Raw genomic sequence first — 9,188 nt, forward strand, 5'->3', positions numbered from 1 at the left:
CTCCGGCGTCGCGAGATTTGAAAAAATCGATAAGCAGATCGACCATTGTAATTAGCCAGGCTGATAGGCGGTTTCGACGATTTATAAGGATTTTACTAAGATCGGCAATTAAGTCCGTGTAGGATCATCGTCTTCTCTCCCACGGCTGGCGAGATTGCGCGAGAAAACACGCGCTACTGCGCTTCGTGCACTTCGCGGCGAGTGAAACGTGGCAGTTGATGGTTGATAGGACGACGGTTGATAGAAAGTTTTCGATAGAGTAACGTGGTGTGAGGATTTGTGTAATTTTAGATGGATACTTTCCATTTCAATTTTCGTCCTTTTTTTTTTGTCGATGTATCTTTTGAGCGAAGTTTGATTTCATGGAAATTAGAAATTGAAATTGACTCTGTAGTGTAATTTATGAATTTATGAGTTTGATTATTGTGTGATTTGCCAGAAAACGACGATTTTCGAAAAACTATTGCGAGATACTCATGTTAACACATTACCAACCGAACGAATTACAATTGAATAGATATCTAAAATTGGTAAAAAGATTCGTAAGAAAATTGATAGACATTGAGAATTGAAATTGACAGCATAGTGCAATTCGTGAATTTATGATTTGATGAAAGAGGATAAATTGATGATTTGTTAGAAATTGGAAATTAAACTGGACTTCATAGCGTAATTCGTGAATTTATGAGTTTGATTACTAGGTTCTGAAAACTTCAATTTTCGTCCATTATTATCAATGTATTTTCTAAGTGAATTTGGTTTACTGAAAACTGGAAATTAAACTGGACTCCATAGTGTAATTCGTGGATTTATGAGTTTGTTTATTGGGTTTTGAAAAGTTCAATTTTCGTCCGTATAATTGAACTTGACTAAATAGTGTGATTCACAAACTTACGAGTTTGGTTATTAGGTCCTGACGAGTTCAATTTTCGTCCATTCTTTTTAATGTATCATCAGATGAATTTGATTTAGTGGAAATTAGTAATTGAACTTGATTCTATAGTGTAATTCCTGAATTTGTGAGTTTGATTTTTGCTTGATTTACCAGGAAACCGACGATATAACCGGTGAGACAATAAAATGCTTCTAAATGATTTTCAAAAAGCTATTGTAGGATACTCGTGTTAACACATTACTAACCGAACGAATTACAATTGAATGGATATCTAAAATTGGTAAAAAGATTCTTAGGAAAATTGGTAGGTAATTTTTTCTTTAGACTGAAACCAAAAGATATTTTTTAATAGTGAAATAGAGAATCTCGCGCTTACTTTTCACTGGAAACACTGATTCGACAATGCATTAAATAAGATACTAATTTTCTCCCAAACATTACCTCCTCAAATTTTCACTTTCCCTTAGAAATGTAATGTACATTACCACTCATAAGAATTTTCCCACCTACTCATTCACAATATTTCTTATTTCAACGAGCAACTTCCTTCCAGTCAAGTATTTAACACATTCCACAACTCCCCTGTGAAAAAACACAATTCTCCAGAAAACTTATCTCACCTTCCACCAAAGAAAAGAAATTAAATAAACAAATACTTATCAGGAACCCCCTGTCTACTCGTACAATCTGATCACGATTTCACCGGAGCACTCGTTCAACCCACACATTTTCCTAAAAAAAGAAAATCTTTACAAATCGTCGTCGCGAAATAACAGCAAAAAAAAAAACGCAATCGTCGAACACATACACATGTTAACGCTTCAACATATCTCAAGGACAATTTTTAACAAAACTTCCACGCAGATTTAGATTACAGATCTGAATCTTTTACGAGCATCAAGGGGAATAAAATTCTCCGGGAAAAATCAGCAAGGAAATAATCGTTACCACTGGAAGACGAATGGCCACGGCTCAACGGCAATATCCGATATCTGCACAAAGCATCAAAGTAACAGCATCGCAAATATTTTGCATCGGTCGTAGGGAGGAAACAGGATATTCGTTCGAGCGGATAGTTGCAGCTTTGCCCCGCGATAATCTTATCAACGTGTAAAAACTAATAGGCTGAGTACAAAGTGCGATAACCAGCGTGTAAATTGCACAAACGATCCTACTCGAGAAAAGAAATAAAACGAAAATGTAACATCTACGATACGCAACTGTGTTGTTCGATAAAGGGTACGAATTTTTGCGACACGATCCGATCTCGCTGATTACACCGGTCGGTATGAGCAACGATATCGTCACGTCAGCCGAGTTGAAACGCAGAAATCGTCGACTGTTAGGGACCGGTGCAACTGCATTCTCGACGGTCCTTTAACAAACACCGAAAGAACGCGCCACGTGGCTAGATGAGAGCCTCAGCGAGGCGATTTTTCTCGCGTGACACACTCGAGGTGTCACTTTCGGTTCGACACACTTTCGATTGAATAGCAACGGGGAGCACAAGTTGGCATTAAGGCGACGATTGTGGGCGGCGATTCGACCGGAGAACGAGAATTCAACTTCACTCGTTAGAGGAGTTCGTTCTCGAGGAGCTTTTGCTGAAAGTGTTCGCGGTTGGATCGCTGGAAAAATTGTTATTCGCGAGAATAACACCTTCACGCTCATCGTTTTCTAAATCTGATGTGTCAGAAATAAGTTTTGCATTTTTGTGATGTACATTTTTGGAATGGAATAGAAAGGATAGGGAGATACGAGAAGTGAAAGAAAATAATTGAACAGAATTGCGCTTTTCGGAGGATTAGTTGGGCATGTGCAAGACACCGGCATGAGCGTTAAGGGGTTAAACCTTTTTAGAGGAGGAATGAAAAGAATCGATGGAGAAGATAGTTTCTTTTGCAAGTGTTTTTTGTAGAAAATAAACAATGTTAGGTACTGGTATCTTCAGAAGAATTAGAAATACAAATAAAAGAAATAATACAAGTTCGGTGAACTGACGCACCGATGTATTCTTCAAAATGCCAAATGAGAAATGGTACCCTTTAGAAAAGTCAAGGGAAACACAGAACAGAGTGATAAGAAAGGACTTTCGCCACTGTGAAACAAAAGTATATTTCATATTTAAGATTCCGAGTGAAAATCTTCAATTGTCAAGCGTCAAATTTTCAAAGCAGATAACAATTTCGAAAAATAATCTAGAAAAACAACACCACTATTTTCTTCGTCCGCTCACATTTGTCAAAACACGGTAACGCAAAGCCCTTTCCACTAATTAAACGAACTGCCCATAAAAATCGAAAGATCAACACAGGAATCCCCTTTCAGCGATCCAATAAATTCCTCTCCTCTCAATTCTCATCCGAACGTCGCCTAAAAAGGAATCTATATCTCTCCTTGCTCCGAACGATCGAAAGAAACATGATTCCCGATCATATCTAGTTACCACTGAAAAAAGAAAAAAAGGAAAAAAGAGAGAGGGAGCTTTTACCTTGTACACACAGCATGACCCATAAAAGGAGTATCCTATCAATTTGTTACCGCATTCGGCTGCAAGTAGATCAACGTCGGATTGCGCGTAATCGCGCTCGATTTTCTAAGTCATGTCCAGGCGATCAGGCGTAATGTCGCTGCCGTTTATCCGGCGGTGGCAGTAATTGGCTATTAAAACGAAATCCGTTTTGCCAGAACGACTTGATTCCCGTGGTAAAAGCGCCAACTTCCAACCTACACCGCTATAAATAGTCCCTTGTTTTCTAAATATCCCCTGGTTACCCACAGACAGGGTGAAACACGCGACGAATTCTCTTCACCTTTTTTCCTTTCTCACTCGTTAGATCTCGCGGACACTTTGGAAAATAAGAGGACTAATTGGTGGACGGCAATCAGCGGTTATTCAACGGGGTATCTAATTAACCGTCACCGTATATATATTTACGAGTAGCAGAGGAGAGACCTGGTCGTGTGTCCGTGGAACGGCTCATCAATTAAAGGATCGATCTTAAATGACAAATGACTTGCATTTATCAGAGGATGTTCCACCAACGAAGCCGAAGTGGTGACATGAAATATCGACGTGATTTTCTATAATATGATCATACTGAAATCGGCGCGTCAGCCGTAACAGAACGGAAAATAACGCGGGGAAATTAATGACAGCACGTCGTTTGGATAAATATTCGTTCGTGAACTTGCAATACTTGCTGATAACGTAACGGCCTTGTATTATAATGTACACGGTATGGCCGCGAAGGAGGCAGGAAGCCACGAAAACGAATCGATCAGTGTAACACACACCGGTGTCGAAGACAAGCTATTACGGTTTCTTTTTCAGTCGTTGTTTCATAAGGAACACCGATTGCTTGCTCACGGTGGAAAGTGTCGAGATTGTGAGGTGACTTGGAAACGGTGTTGAAATATTTGTATAAATATTCGGTAGGTTTTTTCTTCGCATAATCTGCATTATGGTACTGCACAAATGGGAATGATAGTCATACGTACATTATCAGTGAAACTTTTGGGATCACCTGCCAATTTTTATCAACGTTGAATCTGCTGTTGTACTAATCTTTTAGAGATTTGAAATTGACGTTGCGTTGATTCGATTGATTTTGAGTGACAAAAATTTCTTGGAGTTGTTAACCTTTTTTTGAATATCTTTGAGTAACTTGCAATGCATAGTGATTCTTGATAATACATGTCGTCGTTTCGCTATTGATGTCTCACTTTCCCATTTTAATCTCATGTTAATATTTCAAAATGGTCGCTGTAAGTGATATTCAAGTACTTGTTTTAATAGATTTAAATTGAATACTCTATATACAGGGTGTTTTACTTAACTTTATCAGCTGGAATATTACTACATTTAAAATTTTTTTTAAATGTTTCCTATAAAAGTTGCACAGTTTTATGGGAGCTGTTGTGTAATACAAAAAATATATGTTGACCTTTGTATCTTATTAACCCATTTGAACAGAATGAAAGTGTTACCAAAACTGTACAACTTTTGCAGGAAACATTTTTACAAAATGATAAATATACCAAAATTATTCCAGGCGATAATTGTTGTAACGAAAAATATAAAATTCTATTTAAAAAGAAAGTAGATCTTGGTATCTCATCAACCCTTCTCAACGAAATGAAAGTATTACCAAAATGTTAAATACACCAAAATTACTCCCGGTGATAAGTGTTGTAAATCCTTAGATTTGTTTTAAAGTGGATGTTGACACGAAAAATATAAAATTCCATTGAAAAAGAAAATCGAATTATATCTTACTAACCGATTTCAACAGAATGAAGTTATTATTAAAACTATGCAATTTTCCTAGAAAGTTAAACCTACCACAAACATTTCACCTGATAAAGTCAAGCAAACCACCGAGTCCAGTCCTTCGACGTTCTCAAATTTCCCAGAGCAGCCTCTCTCGACAAACTACCCAATCAAACAGTCGATCAACCCTCAACAACATCCACGCTGATTCGGGTCATTAAAAGAATAAATCCCCTCTATCCAGCCATTACCAAGCAACGGGCACCGAGAATCATCCTGTACAACGATCCTCGTTGAGAACATCGTCGATTATCGCGAGCGGCCTCGATCAGGCCTGGACATCGTAGCCAGCCGATCCTTGGCTCGCATAAACGCGACACGAGTCGCGTACAAGTACCCTGGCGCGTTAAGACCTCGCATAAACGTACAATATTGCGAACATTCGGCGCCAAAGGTGAGCGCACCACCTCGCTAAGAGTGCACCTGCAAAAGAGAAGACAACTCGACGACGACGAGAGGAAGAGAAGAGAAGAGTTCTCTCCGCGGAGATCCACGTTCGAAGAGTTGGCCTGTCCAGAACGCGTATTCCCGTGGCGTAAAGGGCGCGCGTGGGCAGGCGTGAAATACTGCCGTACGTGGAACATTTTATAGGTGGAAACGAGGCACGAGGTGGGCCGAGAGGTCGGGGCCCCTTCAGACCGATTAAAAGTACGAACACGGGGCCCACGGGTGATAATTAATTCACGGCACTGTGCACGCCAGACGGTTTATCCGTGCGATCCGGACGGGTCCCGCTCTTTTTCCTTCCCTCCGCGAGGAGTGAGACTACGGGGCTGTGGCACAGGTCTTCTCCTCTCCTTTTCGTCGTGTCGCCCCGCTAGCGGACGATTTAAGAGTACGGTTCACCGAGCCGTCGATGGCTCTCTTTTTAATTGCACGGACCGTCGATCTTGATTATACTCGCGGGGAAGAATGTCGTTCGCAGGTCGACGCACTCGTGCGAGAAGAAGGACCTCTCCTCACGGGGATCTTGCCATCTCTCGGACATTTCGTGGCTGGATCCTCGAGACGCGGTATTGTGCATGGCAGGTGACAAGGGTGGATGGGGAAATTGGGAAGTGTGGCGTGTGTCGAGGACCATCGTGGACGTAAGGTGTTTCGGGGATTTTGGTAGGGTTTTCTAGGTTAGAAATGGTGGGTAGTGGAAAGTTGTTTCATGGGAAATGAATGTAAGCGACGACATGTGTAAGGTAGTTCGGGGATTTTGGTAGGGTTTTCTAGGTTAGGAAAGGTGGGGAATGGATGAAAGCGACAACATGTGTAAGGTAGTTTGGGGATTTTGGTAGGGTTTTCTAGGTTAGAAATGGTGGGTAGTGGAAAGTTGTTTCGAGGGAAATAAATGTAAGCGACAACATAGTGGTAAGCTAGCAATTTTTTGGAGAGAACAGGCAGTTCTCTCGCTTTACGAATTTTTTGGATGGGAATTTTTAGTTTAAATTGCACGGGGAATCGCACAGTATGTGATGAATGCACTGCGGATTTTTATGCAAATTTATATTTTTATGAATGTAATTAAAAAAATAGAAGATAGTGTGTACTGATAATGAGTACTATTGTGCCTTTCAATTTTCCATAAATGCCGCTTTACGAATTTCTGATTTGCAAACTGTCGCCAGGAACCAATTAATTTGTAAAGGGGGAACTACCTGTTGTTGCTGTTAGGTTGTTGCATATGAAATGGCTGATTTTATAAATGTGTAGGATTTTCAGAATTGCGTTCTTAAATTTGCTACCAGATAATATTATACGTCAATTTAAATGTAGAAGGTGACCAAAACCATAGCAAAGTAGATAATCAAGCTTATAGAAAACCGAAACCATCTACCATTTAATAGTGAAATAATTGACGTGCACATTGTGTACGATAGTGATCAAATTCCACTGACCATAAACTGACATATAAACTGAAATAAATACGTTTTAAAAGACCTCCTTGCACCTAGAAATGAAGAATTTTTTAATTCCTTTTAACAATAACGTTCTGATAAATAAACATCATTTTTACTAAAACTGCAAACGTGGAAAGTTGATCATTGATATCTCAATCATTCTGCAACAACCTAATAATTACAATAAATATATCTAAAGAGAAGTTCGCACCCTGATTTCCAGAGCTTTAAATCTAAAATAAATTTCACTATAATAACAACAAAAATTCCTAACTTCCAAATTCCCTCTCTATTTTTCAATTGAATTTCGGTATAACAGCGTTATTTCTTATAAAACATAAATTCAATTTAATTCATTATCAATTTATTACATCAAAAGTTTCCTTATATCCATGCTCAAATACCTATTAAGAAATCACCGTCCAGCGATTCGATTTTAATCTCTCATTTCAGTGCAGAAGAAAATTCCAACTCCTCTGACACCCAATTAACAGTTTGAACCTTTGGAATTGGAACGTGCAGAGATATTTAAAAAAAAAGGCCTATTAACCGTGTATTTAAAAAAATGAAAAAGCAGCAAAGAAACGGCGCCTGTATCGTAAACCGAATCCGTATCTCGGTACCTTAACACGAATTACGATAAAACTAGAAATAGAGTAATTCGTTATGCAAATATGAACCGGCGTTGCACTTAAATATGGAAATTAAATATGCATTGATATATGCCTGAATTTATTGCAACATGCAAATAGTGTCTTGAAATGATTTCAGTATACGAGGTAGTCTCAGTATACTATCCTTACGACCTTTTTATCACATGAATTATTGACTCATCGATGACACTGTCATTAATATTATACCTAATATACGACTATTACCGGCGTATCGTTGTACAATCAGCGTGTTAATTATATATTGCTGTAATATTAAAGGGTGACCGCGGTCGCTAAAAGTATTAGAAAATTTTTTCCTTGAAACCTTTTTGTTGTTTGTCAACCTTTGTCGGCCAGTTTGAAGGAATTTTAAAACAGTTGACAAGGTTTATAGTGAACGATAAAAGAAGTTCCATAGTCTAGATTTTGTATTTCTTCCAAAAAATCACTGGTTAAAATCATTAATTTCTTTTTCAATACTTTGAAAGTTAGAAAGTTTTCCTTGAAATATGCCAGAAAAGAGTGATCCGAGTGACCATCAACGCAAATTAATTATTTTCTTAAAAACAAGGTTAAAGCTAGAAAGAAATTGCTGTAATTGTCAAATCGTCAACAAAATATCGACAAAATTAATAAAACATTATTTTCACGTTTCAATAGTTTCATTTCCTCCTAATACAAAAATATTTTTCAACCATTCATGTTTTATGGAGTGCCCAATACTTTTGGCCAAGGCGGAACGTAAAAGTGATACTACACAGTAGTGCTCGCTTAAATTTAACGAAAATTTGCTCGGTTAAATTTACACAACCACAAAAATGAAGGAATCCCTTAATAACACAAAGATGAATGAAATTATGTAAATGACGTTTACCTTCCTAGAAACGAAGAGTATCATTTTTTCCGAGAAATGTCACCATATAATATTGAATAATTCATAAATTAGATAATCGACGAATATTTTTCTGTTGACAGTACTCCTTCATTTCTGATGTATCGTCCATTTTTTAAAGCTGCCCAGAAACATGATCCCTCACTTATTTCGCCGAATGCAATAAGTTATTAATGACCTACTGGCGGCTGGCAAGCTGTGATACGTTATCGCAAGTTTCCAGACCATGAATCACATGAATACATATTCAATTTGTACGACTCTCTGTTGCATCTCTACCAGATACTGATACTGCAATAAAAACAGACCCGCCTCAACAAAACTCACGGATCCTGTAATCAATTTACATAAGCACGAACTTTAATCATATATTCATTAACCCTCCGTGATCAGATTTTTCTTTTCCTTTCACGGGAAGAAAGAAAGTTACAGTTCGCTGCAGTTCCACCAGCTCTGGTGTATGGAACAGGAGCTCGTAAATATAATTGTTACAAACGACGTGTTCGGTGACTTGAAAATGATAAAA

The sequence above is a fragment of the Habropoda laboriosa genome, unplaced genomic scaffold (assembly GCF_001263275.1).
Source record: "Habropoda laboriosa isolate 0110345459 unplaced genomic scaffold, ASM126327v1 scaffold96, whole genome shotgun sequence".
Classification (NCBI taxonomy): domain Eukaryota; kingdom Metazoa; phylum Arthropoda; class Insecta; order Hymenoptera; family Apidae; genus Habropoda; species Habropoda laboriosa.